Below are 13,356 nucleotides of genomic sequence, written 5' to 3' on the forward strand. Positions count from 1 at the left end.
CTTATCCCTGTAACCTTGCACATTCTTTCTCTTCAGGTAGAAATCCAATTTCCTCCTGAATACCTCGAACAAACTTACTTCCACCACCCCTTCAGGAAGTTGGTTCCATAGTCCAACCAGACTCTGGATGAAAACATTTTTCTGCACATCACATTTACTTCTTTTGTCAATTATTTTAAATCTGTGTCCCCTAGTTATTGATGTTCTCTTGAGCTGGAACAGTTTCTCACTATTTACCCTTTCCATACCTTTCAGGATTTTGAATTCCTCTATCAAGTCTCCTCTCAGTCTTCTTTTATCCAAAGAAAGCAGTCCAACCTCTCCAATCTATCCTCATAGCTACAAATCTTCACCCTAGGAATCATTCTTGTGAATTTCTTCTGCACTTCCTCCAATGCTTTCACATTCTTCCTCAAGTATGGCGGCCAGAACTGGACGCAGTACTCCAGATGAGGCCTAACTAGTGTTTTATATAAGTTCAACATGACCTCCTTACTCTTGTACCCAATGCCCCTATTCATAAAGCTTAAGATGCTATATGCTTTATCAACTGCTCTCTCAAAATGCCCTACCATCTTCAATGACCTATGTACATATACACCAAGGTCTCTCTGTTCCTGCACCTCCTTAAGAGGCTCTCCCTTTATTTTATACTGTGTGCTGGTGCAGGGTATGTGTAAGCACTGTGATGGGTCTTCCAGGCTGCTTATTTCCAGCTCTTCAGTGGAGAAGGTGTCCTCTTGGCTGGAGGTGAAGACTTGGATGGAGCTGAGGGAATGGCTGGATGAGGGTGTCGGTCGCTTAGCAGAGCTCCATGTAAACCAAAGTAGAGATAATTAGTGCATGGCAGCAGGGTCAAAAGGAGGAGAGAGAGTACTCACATTTGTGTTGAGAGAGGATGAAGTGGCACAGGATCCTCAGGTGGATGTTCACCGCCTACCTCACTGACACTGCTGGCAGGGTCCACATCCTCACCAGTCAGTGTGATGGCATACTCCTCAGTGTGAGTGAAGGGCCTAATGTGGGCCACTCCAACCCCGGTCTGGGGCCTAACCCTGCTGTTGTGAGACAGCTTCTCCTGCATGGGAACAAATGGAGAGAGTGTGAGCAGGACACATGGCACTGCATGGAATTTTTATGTGGTGAGCGGAGCCATGGACGGGATGAGGTCGAGAGCTCAAGAAGATATGAGCCTGACGGAGATGCGAGGGTGTGTGTGAGAGTTAGTGGTGCTGTCCCTTCAGGTGTGTGATCCCTGTGGATGTGTGATGTGTTTGTGAGTGTGTGAGTTGAGAGTGATGAGAAGAGTGAATTACTTTGGCAGAATGGATAAGACCATTCATCCTGTGGCGCCATTAGTAGCTGTCCTCTTTGGAAGGGCATTGGCCCTGACCACCGCTGCCACCACCTCCCATGCAGGACTGGTGATGCCACTGCCCCTCTTCTGGCCAGAGCATGGGTAGAGGACATCATGGTGGGCCTCCATGATGTTCAAAAGGCGCTTGAGGGACATTAAACCTGGGGACTGCAGACTTTTTGCCTTTCGGGGCCATCCTGTCTTCCCCACAGCAGTCATGGGCTGGAAGCACTGAGAGGTGTGCGTGCGGCTGGGCTTTAAATATGGTGACTGTCATAATGAAGCAGTGAGGTGATGGCGTGGTGTTTGGATGAGAGCCCATCTGCCATGGAAATGGCGTGTTTCCGGGAATGCATAATTAATGCGGTGGGTTTGGGATGATACGCAGTGAAAAGCCCCCATTGCAGCTGGTGGGTACAACAATGTTTTATCCACCTGCTACCACACTTAGTGCAAATCTGGGACAATTCCACCCAAAGAGAGAGAAAGATTGAATTAAGAGAGACCGAGAAAAGGGACAGAAGGGAAAAGTAAAAAACGAGAAAAATTGAATTTGTTTCAGCCTCTTAGAAACATTTACAACATGCGGGAATGAGACTCAACTATCTAAGCTTTTGCTTTCTGGATGAGAGAGTTTGATTAGCATTTTTTTATTCTGTCATGGGCTGTGCGTGTCGCTGGCTGGGCCAGCATTTATTTGCCCTTGAGGAGGTGGTGGTGAGCTGCCTTCTTAAACTGCTGCAGTCCATGTGATGTAGGCACACCCACAGTACTTTTCGGGAGGAAGTGCCAGAATTTTGACCCATAACATTATTATCATGATTCATTAAATTTATCACATTGTTAAAAAGATATGTAGACTGTTAAATTTGAGCCCAGTAGTGAGTTTAATGGACAATCAATGTGCGAATCTAGCAAGTTCTTAAAAATAGAATTGAAGCTAAATGCAAGTTGTCATTTGTATGAGGCAAATGGTGGAGTGACATAATTCAACTAGTAAAGTTCTGAAGATTCACAGCTCACGGTATAAGTTACGGTGCAAATTATATGTGAGCTGAAGGTTGCAGGAAAATAACTAACATATGGTACATGCCATGAGATGCTATACTCCAACAAGATTTAGCCCATTCTTTCACTAATTAGTCTCTCAAAAACAGTAAGCTCTGGAGATTCACAATTTCATCCTTTGAACTTTGTAGGTGATTTGTGCATTAATAACATATCCATTGTGCATTTGCCAATAATTTTACATGAAGATTTGGTCCATTGTTTCCCCAGGTAGGCAGTGCCTCCTTTCTAGTATCATGCTTTTAAAACTTGTGGAAGGATCATGGATACTCAAGTTGTGCTTTGTAGAATTTACACTTAAAATTCCACAATCCTTTGCAGCAGTTACACCTGTATCCAAGGAAGTACCTCAAGAAAGCCTAGGGATAGAAAATGGGGAATATCAGATTGGCTGTTCATTATACACCTCTACTGACAGCAATACTAGTGGAAAATCAGGCAGAATTTATAATGACTTGCTGATTTTGAATCATACAACAAGTAACTCACCTCCTGACTCCCTAAAGCCTGTCCACCATATACAAGGCACAAGTCAGGACTATGATGGAAAACTCCCCTCTTGCCTGGATGAGTGCAGCTCCCAGAATGCTCAAGAAGCTTGACATCTGAAGGGTTCTCAAAATTCCCACATTTTTCATATCATCAGCAAGGATATGACTTTTGGACTTTTAAACTGTTGAGTTAAGCGTAAAACCCTGCAAACAGGAGGCTGGGCCCATGAAAGCCTGAGGCTGCACATGCCTGGGCTTATTGAGTGGATTGTTTTTCCTGAAACTAGACAATGAGAGGAGACAGAATTTGCATTCCTCCCTTTAATACAATCAACCCAGAGAAAGACTTCACCTGACACGAAACTGAAGCCCATCAAAATCTTGCATAAATAATCACTATTAACTACTAAGGCAGGCAATTCAATTATGCGAAGCCATCAATACTCCACACATACAATGGCTTTCAGTTCAAAACTAGTTACGGGGGCAGGGAGACAATGATAAACATCATGCGAGCCCATTAAAAACAACGAGACAGCAATAACCGGGGCAAGCCCACCAAATTCAAACAAAGAACTAACCTTGATTTGGATTCCGATAAGAAATTCGAAAGACAGTATAACTGGCTAGTCAGTTGCGAAGGAGAGAGAGAGAAACCAGCTAGCAGGAGGGTGGGCAGTTGGGAGTAGTTGAAACAGAGTTTAGGCAAGAAGATCTGGAGGTTTGCAGGCCCGCAGGCAACATCACGGCAAGGGGCACGGGGTGTCAGGCTCAACCGAAGACAACAAGACAACATCCACAGCCGTCCATGAAGATCGACCACCCACAACCGCGTCCTCCACTCAATTGAAGAACCTTTGCAGACTCCACAGACCAGGACCACGTGGGGATGGCAGGCCCCAGAGGACACAAAGAGTGTATCCCAAAACTGCAACTGGCTTACCTGGCTGGATTTCGAACTGTCAAGGAACCCTGGTTGGTGAGCATGATCCCTGACCTCTCCTAGTTCAATTTAGTTAGGTTTTGGGGGTGGAACAAGGGTAAGGGGATGAGTAGTGTGATTTTCCCTCATTATGTCGTGTGTTCCCCATTCTTAACTAAGTGTACTATGTAGGTTTGTGTAATCTCAGTGTAATCCTAATATTATAAGTTAATTTGTGACTTAAATATACTCAGTTTTTTTCTTGCACCAAAACCAGTTGTCTGCTGCAGTTTGTCACAACCCCCAGATAAGTCCAAGGTCTAGAACCCAGGGAGTGGGAGCAATTCGAACTGCTCAGAAGTCAGAGGTGAAAATGTCACACACCACCAACCCCCAAAACCTCCAGCGCGCACCCGTCGAGTGCAATATCTAAATGATGCGCGTTGACGTCGGGACGCATGCCCAGCATCACCGCACGTCATTTTATTCCTCGGTGAGCGGGCCCTGCCCCTGCTCACCAAGCCAGGGATTCTGCCTCTGGAAATCTAAGTACAGTACATCCATCAGTTCCCCTTATCCACAGCACATGTTACTTCCTCCAAGAACTGCAACATGATTTCAGCAAAATACTGCAGATGCTGGAAATCTGAAACAAAAACAGAAAATGCTGGAAAAGCTCAGCCGTTCTAACAGCATCTGTCAAGAGAAAAACAGAGTTAACGTTTCGATTCTGTATGGCTCTTCTTCACAGCTAAAGAGAAGTAAAAATGTGATGAAATTTATACTGTTTAAAGGAGATGGAGCAGGTGAAGCTGGATAGAAGGCCAGCGATGGATGGGGGCAAAGGAGAGATTAACAAAGATGTCAGGAACAAAAAGACGAAGTGGTTGTTAATGGCAATGGCACGGGCTAAAGGAGGTGCTGATGGTGGAATTAAGTTAAAAAAGCAGAATGTGATAATAGCAGGGCAAGGGTAAGCACTCTGGAAAGAACAACATGAATAAGTGACGGATGGCCCTTGTGGGGGTGGTGGGGGGAGAAAAGATCAAAAGTAGGGTAGAAGGTGAGGATAAAACAATGAATAAAAATGAGAATAAGTGGATAAAAAATCAAGATTAAAAAATAAAAATGAATATTGAAAAAAACGGATAAAAAAGGGATGAGGGTAGAGGAGAGAGTTCATGGTCTGAAGTTCCAAACTTAACATTGTAGTTTCCCACTTTCTGTCTCTCTCCCTTTTTTGAATAATGGAGTTATATTTGCTACCTGCCAATCTAATGGGACCTTACCCAAATCTAGGGACTTTCGGAAAAATAAAACCAATACATCATCTATGGCTTAAACAAATAGAAATATTCCAAATCCAGATGCTAGTCTTACCAAAAAAAATCCACTTCTTGGCCCAAAAAACCATGCAACTCATAATTATCTACTTTACTTGTGGCACTGTAAGCAATGAGCCCAGATGTGAAGCTAAGCAAATCTCTGTATAAGTCCAGTGATACATCTAGACAAAGGGGGCAGCTCATGTTCCCTGTTTGGCCTCCCTCAGCCCATGGCTAAAGTTAACATAACAGTCTGATCTTGAAACATGTAACACCACCATCAACAATATCTACTGCATTACCACAGACTCATATATTAACATATGTTTATGCAAATACTGTGTAAACAAAATGCACAACAGTGGTATAAACCAATGTTAAGCCGTGGGGTGGGGATAAACATTTACTAAATGCAAAACTGACTCAATTTATTAGGATTTTGACTTCTGAGGTAATGCACAATTATAATAAATAGAAGAACTGAACCCTTTAATCTGCACGCCTGATTAGCTGGTTGCATTCAATTCTGTTACCATAGCATTTTCAAGGGATTTTGATTGTTACACTCAAAAAGATTGAAATACAAAGCTATTTTAATTAGTTTTTGAAAGGATAGCCATATGTTAATAAACAGAGAGAATGCATGCTAAGAATTACTGAAGAGTATTGCTATATAAATTAATGCAGGGTTCACAATCCCTACTTAATCCTGCTGAAAATACAATTCCATTTGGTAAGGTTATTTTGGTCAACCACAGATTTCACTGTAGGTATTGGTCTTTGATAAAATAACATTAATGGGTTTTACCTTTAATTACTTACAGGTGCGATAAAACTTAAAAGTTGCTGCTTAATAACAGTGGAATTTAATAACCTCATATTTGCATTTCTTATTCGAAAACTATGTGAAGTCATTCGTATTCATATGACCTTCAAGAGCTTGTTAATAGAAGAAACATTGGTAGACACTCTGATGGACTCAATGAGCAAGTGAGAAGAGATGTACGGGATCTCCCCTATTCAACCTGCTCGGCTTGTTCACAACAAAAGTTCGAGTTTCAGTTTCACGAGGATGTGCCCTTTCTCAAATCAGAGGGCAGGAATTTGAGCTCGGCGTGTGGGCGTGGCCGGCGGGCCTGAGAGAGGCTGGGAAACAGGCCCCCACCAGCGATCGGCCCCTGATTGCGATTTCACGCTGGCTGGCCGAGGCTCAGCGCTGCCGGGGTGGGGGTGGGAGGACGGTAAGCGCTGATGTCAGCGCGGGAGCTGGGGAGCGTTACAGAAAGCTCCCTGAAGGCAGGGAGCTGAAGAATTCAAAAGTCATAAATAAAGATTTTCAAATGCCAAATAAAGATGTCCACGCATCAGGATCAGTCACCTGGCTGATGTAACTTCTGTCCAAACATCTTTGTCTTTCTTTTAATTAATGTCGGAAATCTCATTCTGCCCTTGGATGAGGTTTCCTCAAAAAGGCGAAGGCCGCTTGGCCTATTTGCCTACCCACCAACCGTAACATTGGATGGGCACCAAACAAATCACTGTTGATTACTATGTTAAGTGCCTTAATAGGCCTCTTAATTGTCAGCGGGTGCACCGCCGACTCACACACGCACCCATTAACTGAAATATCATGCACTAATTCACGCTTGAGCAGGTTGAGCGCGCGTCTGCACGCTGAGTGAAAAATTCTGCCCAAAATGTATTTAGCTATTTATACTGTGAGCAATACAGAGCCAATCGCAAAAGGTTGTCTTGAGTCAAAGAAAGAGCAAATGTACTGACCGGTACCTGGCACACACAAACACACACACACGCTCACAAACACAAGAAATAAGGGATGTTAGAGTCCAGTAAATAAAGGTAAAAGAATATGCAGTTAAGAGTCCTTTGATTTTCCTTGAAGTGTAGATCTTAAACAGTGCTGCCATAAGACCATAAGAGATAGGAGCAGAAATTAGGCCATTCGGCCCATCGAGTCTGCTCTACCACTCAATCATGGCTGATAATTTTCTCAACCCCATTCTCCCGCCTTCTCCCCGTAACTTTTGATCCCCTTATCAATCAAGAACCTATCTATCTCGGTCTTAAATTCACTCAATGACCTGGCCTCCACAGCCTTCTGTGGCAATGAATTCCATAGATTCACCACTCTCTGGCTAAAGAAGTTTCTCCTCATCTCTGTTCTAACATGTCTTCCCTTTACTCTGAGGCTGTTCCCTTGGGCCCTAGTATCTCCTACTAATGGAAACATCTTCCCCACGTCCACTCTATCCAGGCCTTTCAGTATTCTGTAAGTTTCAATCAGATCCCCCCTCATCCTTATAAACTCCATCAAGAATAGACCCAGAGTCCTCAAACATTCCTCATATGTTAAGCCTCTCATTCCTGGGATCACTCTCATCAACCTCTTCTGGACCCTCTCCAAGGCCAGCACATCTTTCCTGAGATAGGGGGCCCAAAATTGCTCACAATATTCTAAATGTAGTCTGACCAGAGCCTTATAAAGCCTTAGCAGCACATCCCTACTTTTATATTCCAGTCCTTTTGAAATAAATGCGAACATTGCAGTTGCCTTGCTACCTACCTACTCAACCTGCAAGTTATCCTTAAGAAAATCCTGGACTAGGACTCCCAATTCCCTTTGGACTCCAGATTTCTGAATTCTCTCCCCATTTAGAAAATTTGTGTTAGCTAGTTTCTTGGATGTGGTCAGATGTAGAAGATATTGCAATTATTATAAGATCTTGGTTCACTGGTAGGTTTCTGGTAACGTTGGCCTCTTGAACTGGGCGACACATTTATTCCAAAAGAGAGAGAGGGAGAAAGAGAGAGCAGCCTGCAGCCTGTTTCCCCTGCTGAAGACTCTCTTGACACTGCCTGAGTCACTTCCTGTCTCTCTCTAGTGGCCGGGCAGCCTTGCCTTGAAATGCTTCACGCATTATGTATTTGCAAGGGGCTTTGGGGGGGTCTGTCTGTGGCAGCTATTGCTTCATTATCCCATACTGTGCATTTTTAATATCTCTTCCTGGGACAGTGATGAGTTTCAATGGATGTCTGGATTATAGGAAGCGTTTCTTTCTCCACACTCCCCTGAGGGTGATTTGTTTGTTTCTCACCTCCGCCTTGGAATGTGGCCTTGTGTTTTTAAGCAGTTTGCTCTGTCTGAGTTCAAATTGCAAAACTTCCAGTCAGTTAAAAGTTAAAAAAAATCATATTTTCCAAAATAAAGGGGCATAGCCTTGTGACACCAGCCACAGTGATCAGAATCACATGTCTCCACATCAAGTTGAAATAGAACAGAACCACATCAAGTTAAAAAAAGAGAGGAAAGTCACAAAGGTCTGAAAAGAAAGAAGGAAAAGGAATTGGCATTTACTTAGGGCAGAATTTCGCCCTTGGATGATGGGCGGGCCCCACCGGCTTGGCGGCGGTCGGCTGAAATTGGGACCCGCCACCATTTTTAGTGTCCAATTAAGGCCCACCCAGCAGCATCCCCGACGGGAAGCACTATGTGTTCCTGTGCGGCGGGGTTGGGGGGGGGGGGGGGTGGGTAGGGATTCCCCAACTGTCAAAGTGCGTTCTTTCATGCATGCGCGCAAAAGAGCGCACTTCTCCCTGAGACAAAGTCCTGTATCAGGGAGATCAGTGACAGTCCGAAAAACTTTAAGAATACAAACATTAAAAAATTATTAACAAGTCCCCCTCATGTGACAATGTCACACGAGATGGGACATGTTAATAAAGGACACTATTACTTTTTTAAAGTACGGACATGAAAATTCATCCCGCCAGTGGATGAAGTTTCATGAATAATCTGGAGCCCGCCGGGGCTCCTGGCCTGCTCGCCAGCCTTAAGGTTCGAAGGGCAGGGTCTTTAATTACTTTAATGAGCCTGTCAATGGCCTCAATTGGCCATTGACATGTCGGCAGGCGGACAGCTGATTTCGCTGTCCACCCGCCTTCCTAAAAATTTAAATGGACGTCAGGGATTCCTCCAGATGTCATCCCACATCATTTTCCCCTCGGTGACCAGGCCCCGCCCCCAAATCGCCGAGGGGAAAATCCTGGCCTTAGTGTCTTTTGCGTTACCATAGTGTCCAAGTGATTTAAAAAATTATTTTGAAGTGCAATCCTGGCTGTTATGTAAATTGTGCTATATAAATGACCAGTTAATCTGTTGGTTGAGGAATAAATTCCCCTGTTCTTCTTTAAATAATGCCATGGAGCCACTCAATCCAAAGGCAGCATCTCCAACAATGCAGCACACCCTTAGTACCGCACCAGAGTGCGAGCTTGGATTATGTGCTTAAATTCTGGAGTTGGGCACAAACTTCATGAATCTTCTTGTTCACGGGTAAGATTGTTGCAAATGGAACTGAGGTGAGACGTGGGCCAGAATCTTACATTGATCAGGCGGGTGCCATCGGGCGTGCACCCCAACGTCGTCACACACGTGAGCAATATTGAGGTCGGCAGACACATGCGGGAGTCAGAGCCAAGTTAAAGGGCCGATTAAGGCCATTTAAAACCCCAGAGTCCACCATTTTATGTTGCCCATGCGATTTTGCGCATGTCACATGGGCAAAACAGGCAGGTAGACAGCCCGTTTTTAACAAAACCTCATCCAAGGGTGGGATGAAATGTCTGGGGTGAAATATAATAAAAGGAGATATCTGAGGACTGATTTTTTTTGTGTGTTCTGCTGTCAAGCGCTTGAATGTCCTGCATTGACACAGTTTGATGCCTTTTTTTCTTGTCATTTAATCTGCGCAGGTCTGCAGCTGCCTGATGCAGCTCTGCAGCAGCTCTCTGCCTTCAGGGAGCTCACTAGAAGCGTCCACCCGCACCCCCACATTTCCCGGTGCCGGCCCTCTTCCCGCGCCCCCCCCCCCCTCGGCAGCCCTGAGGCTTTCTCAGTGCGCATTTCACGTTGGCTGGCCATTAATTGGCCAGACAGTGTGAAATTGCGTTCGGAGGCCGATCACGGAAGGAAGCTCATTTTGCATCTACGTCTGGGCCTGTCACATTTTCCTTTATTCACCTATCCAATCCAATCTTGAATGTTGGCACAGGGGTACATTTTTGTTTTCACCACTTGGACAATAATCTGGTGAAATGTCCTTCACAGAACCCACTGGATTTTCATCCCTGTTAAATGAATAGAATAAAAATTTGATGGATTCCATCAAGGTGGGTTGTCTGATCTTCTGGGTTAAAACTTTAGGCAGAATTTTGAGGTCAGCGGGCAGGCGCGGTCGGCGGGACTGGGAGCAGCCGGAAAACGACCTGATCGCAAATTCACGCTGGCAGGCCAATTAAGGTCCACCCAGCGTAAAACGCGACTCTTCACTGTTCGGGAATGGCTGAGCAGGAGCGGGGGCAGGGGCCTGTCGGCCACCGGGTCCAATGGTGACCCAGCGGCCACTTTAAAACCAGCCCAGACAGCCCCAGAAAGGCTGCCAACAGCAAGATGTCTGCTCTGCATTGTCTTGATGGAGGGCAGCTGGAGACACCAGGTGGGAGGACAGGCCGGTTGGGCGCTTGACCCTCTGCTTTTTGGATGAGTGCCTCGCGGTCCTTCTGGAGGAGGTTGTTGCCAGGAGGGGCATCCTTGTCACCAGATATGGGGGGGAGGAGGCCACTGCACTCACAAAGAGGGCATCGGAGGATGACAAATAATGCCAACAGTAAGGAGATTCAACCCCATTCCTACTGAGGTAGTCTTGGGCCTGTCTGCTCATCCTGCCCTGGAGTAAAATCATGACATAAACTATGGTTCGATGACCCTTGAAAAATCAAGGATGCTGCCTTGAGATGAAGAACAACTGAAGAAAAAGAGCTCTCTGAAAGCAAATTGGTTAAAAGTTATTAAGAGCACATGTCCATTCAGATATCTTTAACTGGCATTATTTTGAATCGCATGCCAGCGGTCTAGCCAACTGAGCTACCCAGTTCCCCTTTTATTCAATTATCCAATATAAATTGTCTGTTAGAAACTAAATATGAGCAACTAAAAGAATTACATATGTTTTAAAATTGACAATAATATTGTATTGTAGACATGAACACATTAATTTATTTGTTAAATTAATTGGAGGAAGACGGTGAGCTGTATGACAAAATTCAAGTCTACATTTTCCCCCGGTAATAATGTTTAATCTAAACCTTTATAGGACAAACTTTAAAAAAATATGTGCAAATTGATCTGCATAGAGAATGAAGCTTGAAGATATATTCAGTAGATCCCTTGATACCATATGAACCGACTTTATAATATTCCTATAGAGAAAATCTATGAAGAATCTTACTTCAGCGATCTGACCAAATAATATCTTTATATTAAAGAAAAGTGCACAGCAAGCTCAAACAGAGTAACCAAAGACGCAGTTGGAAGCAAATGGTGCGAATGATGCAAGGAAAAAGAATATAGAAACGAGAACCATCATGCCATCTGAAAAATGAAGAGAAGTATAGAATGAAAGTTTCACCAAAAATTGAAAATCAGTGGCCCGAATATGATTAAATAGAGTAAAAGAGATAAACTGCTGGCAATGCATCATTGTTTGAAGGCAGCATTGTGAATTTTCATGCATGTGTTAACTGTGAGGACTAGTTCCATCTTTAGCTAATTAATTTAACAACAGCAACAACTTCCAAATGCTCAGAGTGATTGATAATAAGGAGGGGAATGGATACAGCGGGCACTGAGTATTGAGAAAGAGTTAAGAAGTTTGGAGAGGTCAGCAGGAAGAAAATAATTTGTGAGCAAAAGATTTTGAGGTGTTTTTGGAAAGCAGCAGATGAAGGTGACCAGGTGAAAGGAATTCAAAGGCAAATGAACAACCAACAAGGGTGAAGCAGACTGAGTCAGGGGTGAGGAAAGAGCATGGTGAACGTACAGAGAATGTTTACCCTTTTTCCCAACACTCCTTTGCACACGAGAAATTGTAGGATGCAATGGCAAAGGGTTTGGGGTGGGAGAAGCACTGTAATATTCTACACATAGCAATTTAAAGTTGAGTCAGCAAGAAATATCACCAGCCTCGATAATATGGAAGTCAAATTGAAAATGCTTCACAAAAGGATGCAGCAACCTGGAGCCTTTTAATAGGCTCAGGCATTTGATGACATTTTCCTAATGATAACAGACTGTAGCCCAATCATATTAAAGGAAGGTGTTTGAGATAAGAAGGTAATTTCCCAGCACTGAACCCATGGAGCTGATTGACTAGGATGCATTTGGGGATTTGTTGACACCATGTAGCAGTCAGGTCTACCCTGACACAGTTCCTTAGTGCTCAGGACAGGTGCATAATGCACAGAAATATCTTACAAATGTACCTCACTTCAAAAGCATTGTCTAGGAGATGTCTTAGTGTGAAAACAGGCAAAAAAAAATATTCATGGCTTTTGCCATTTCTTCGTTTGCAATTATTAATCCCCAGGTCTCATCCTTTAGGGAACATAAGTTTACTTCCTGATGGCAGTTGGTGCAGACGGACAGCTTCCAAGGGAGCAGCTGACCGGCGGCAATTGAATGAGGCCTGGCAGTTAAAACCTGCCTGCACTTCTGACAAATGCCACCAGTTTTCCACTGAGAGTTAAATCACTCCGTTAGTTTTATAAGCTGCCAATGTGCATTCATGAATAAAATGAATAAAGCAAGGTAATTTTTATTCTGTCTTACAGTAAAGTCAGTGTAAAGTCTTCCCATGACAAGAAAATTTAGTTTCAGATTTCAAAATCACTTTCACTTGTTAACAAATTTCTGTCCATGATTTAAAGGAAAATATATAATCCTTCCTTGTGAGCAATTTATGTCCTCAATATTTCATTAGAGCCTGTTAAAACCTTTGTAAAGAAGCAAAACCTTACTGTGATAGTGATTACCAATCCAGGTGGGACAGTTGTTATACTATACAAAACTTGCCTCGGGGCAGATATGACTGATGAAAAATAATGTTTGATAATCCAACAGGTGCTGCTGAGATTGAATAGGTCTTAGAGAAATAGATATGGGACTGAGCTGACAAAAAACTCAAAGCAACAGATACTAAATTATTTAAGCCATATGTCAGCAAAAAATGAATCACGGAAATGCTGGTGAGAATCGTTTAAGTAGGCCCAACTTAGTGCATAGGAATTTATCTGGAAAGCAAAAGGGGGATTCTGCTCACTTACAGCTTACTTACT

This window comes from Carcharodon carcharias, chromosome 5 (assembly GCF_017639515.1).
Source record: "Carcharodon carcharias isolate sCarCar2 chromosome 5, sCarCar2.pri, whole genome shotgun sequence".
Taxonomy (NCBI): domain Eukaryota; kingdom Metazoa; phylum Chordata; class Chondrichthyes; order Lamniformes; family Lamnidae; genus Carcharodon; species Carcharodon carcharias.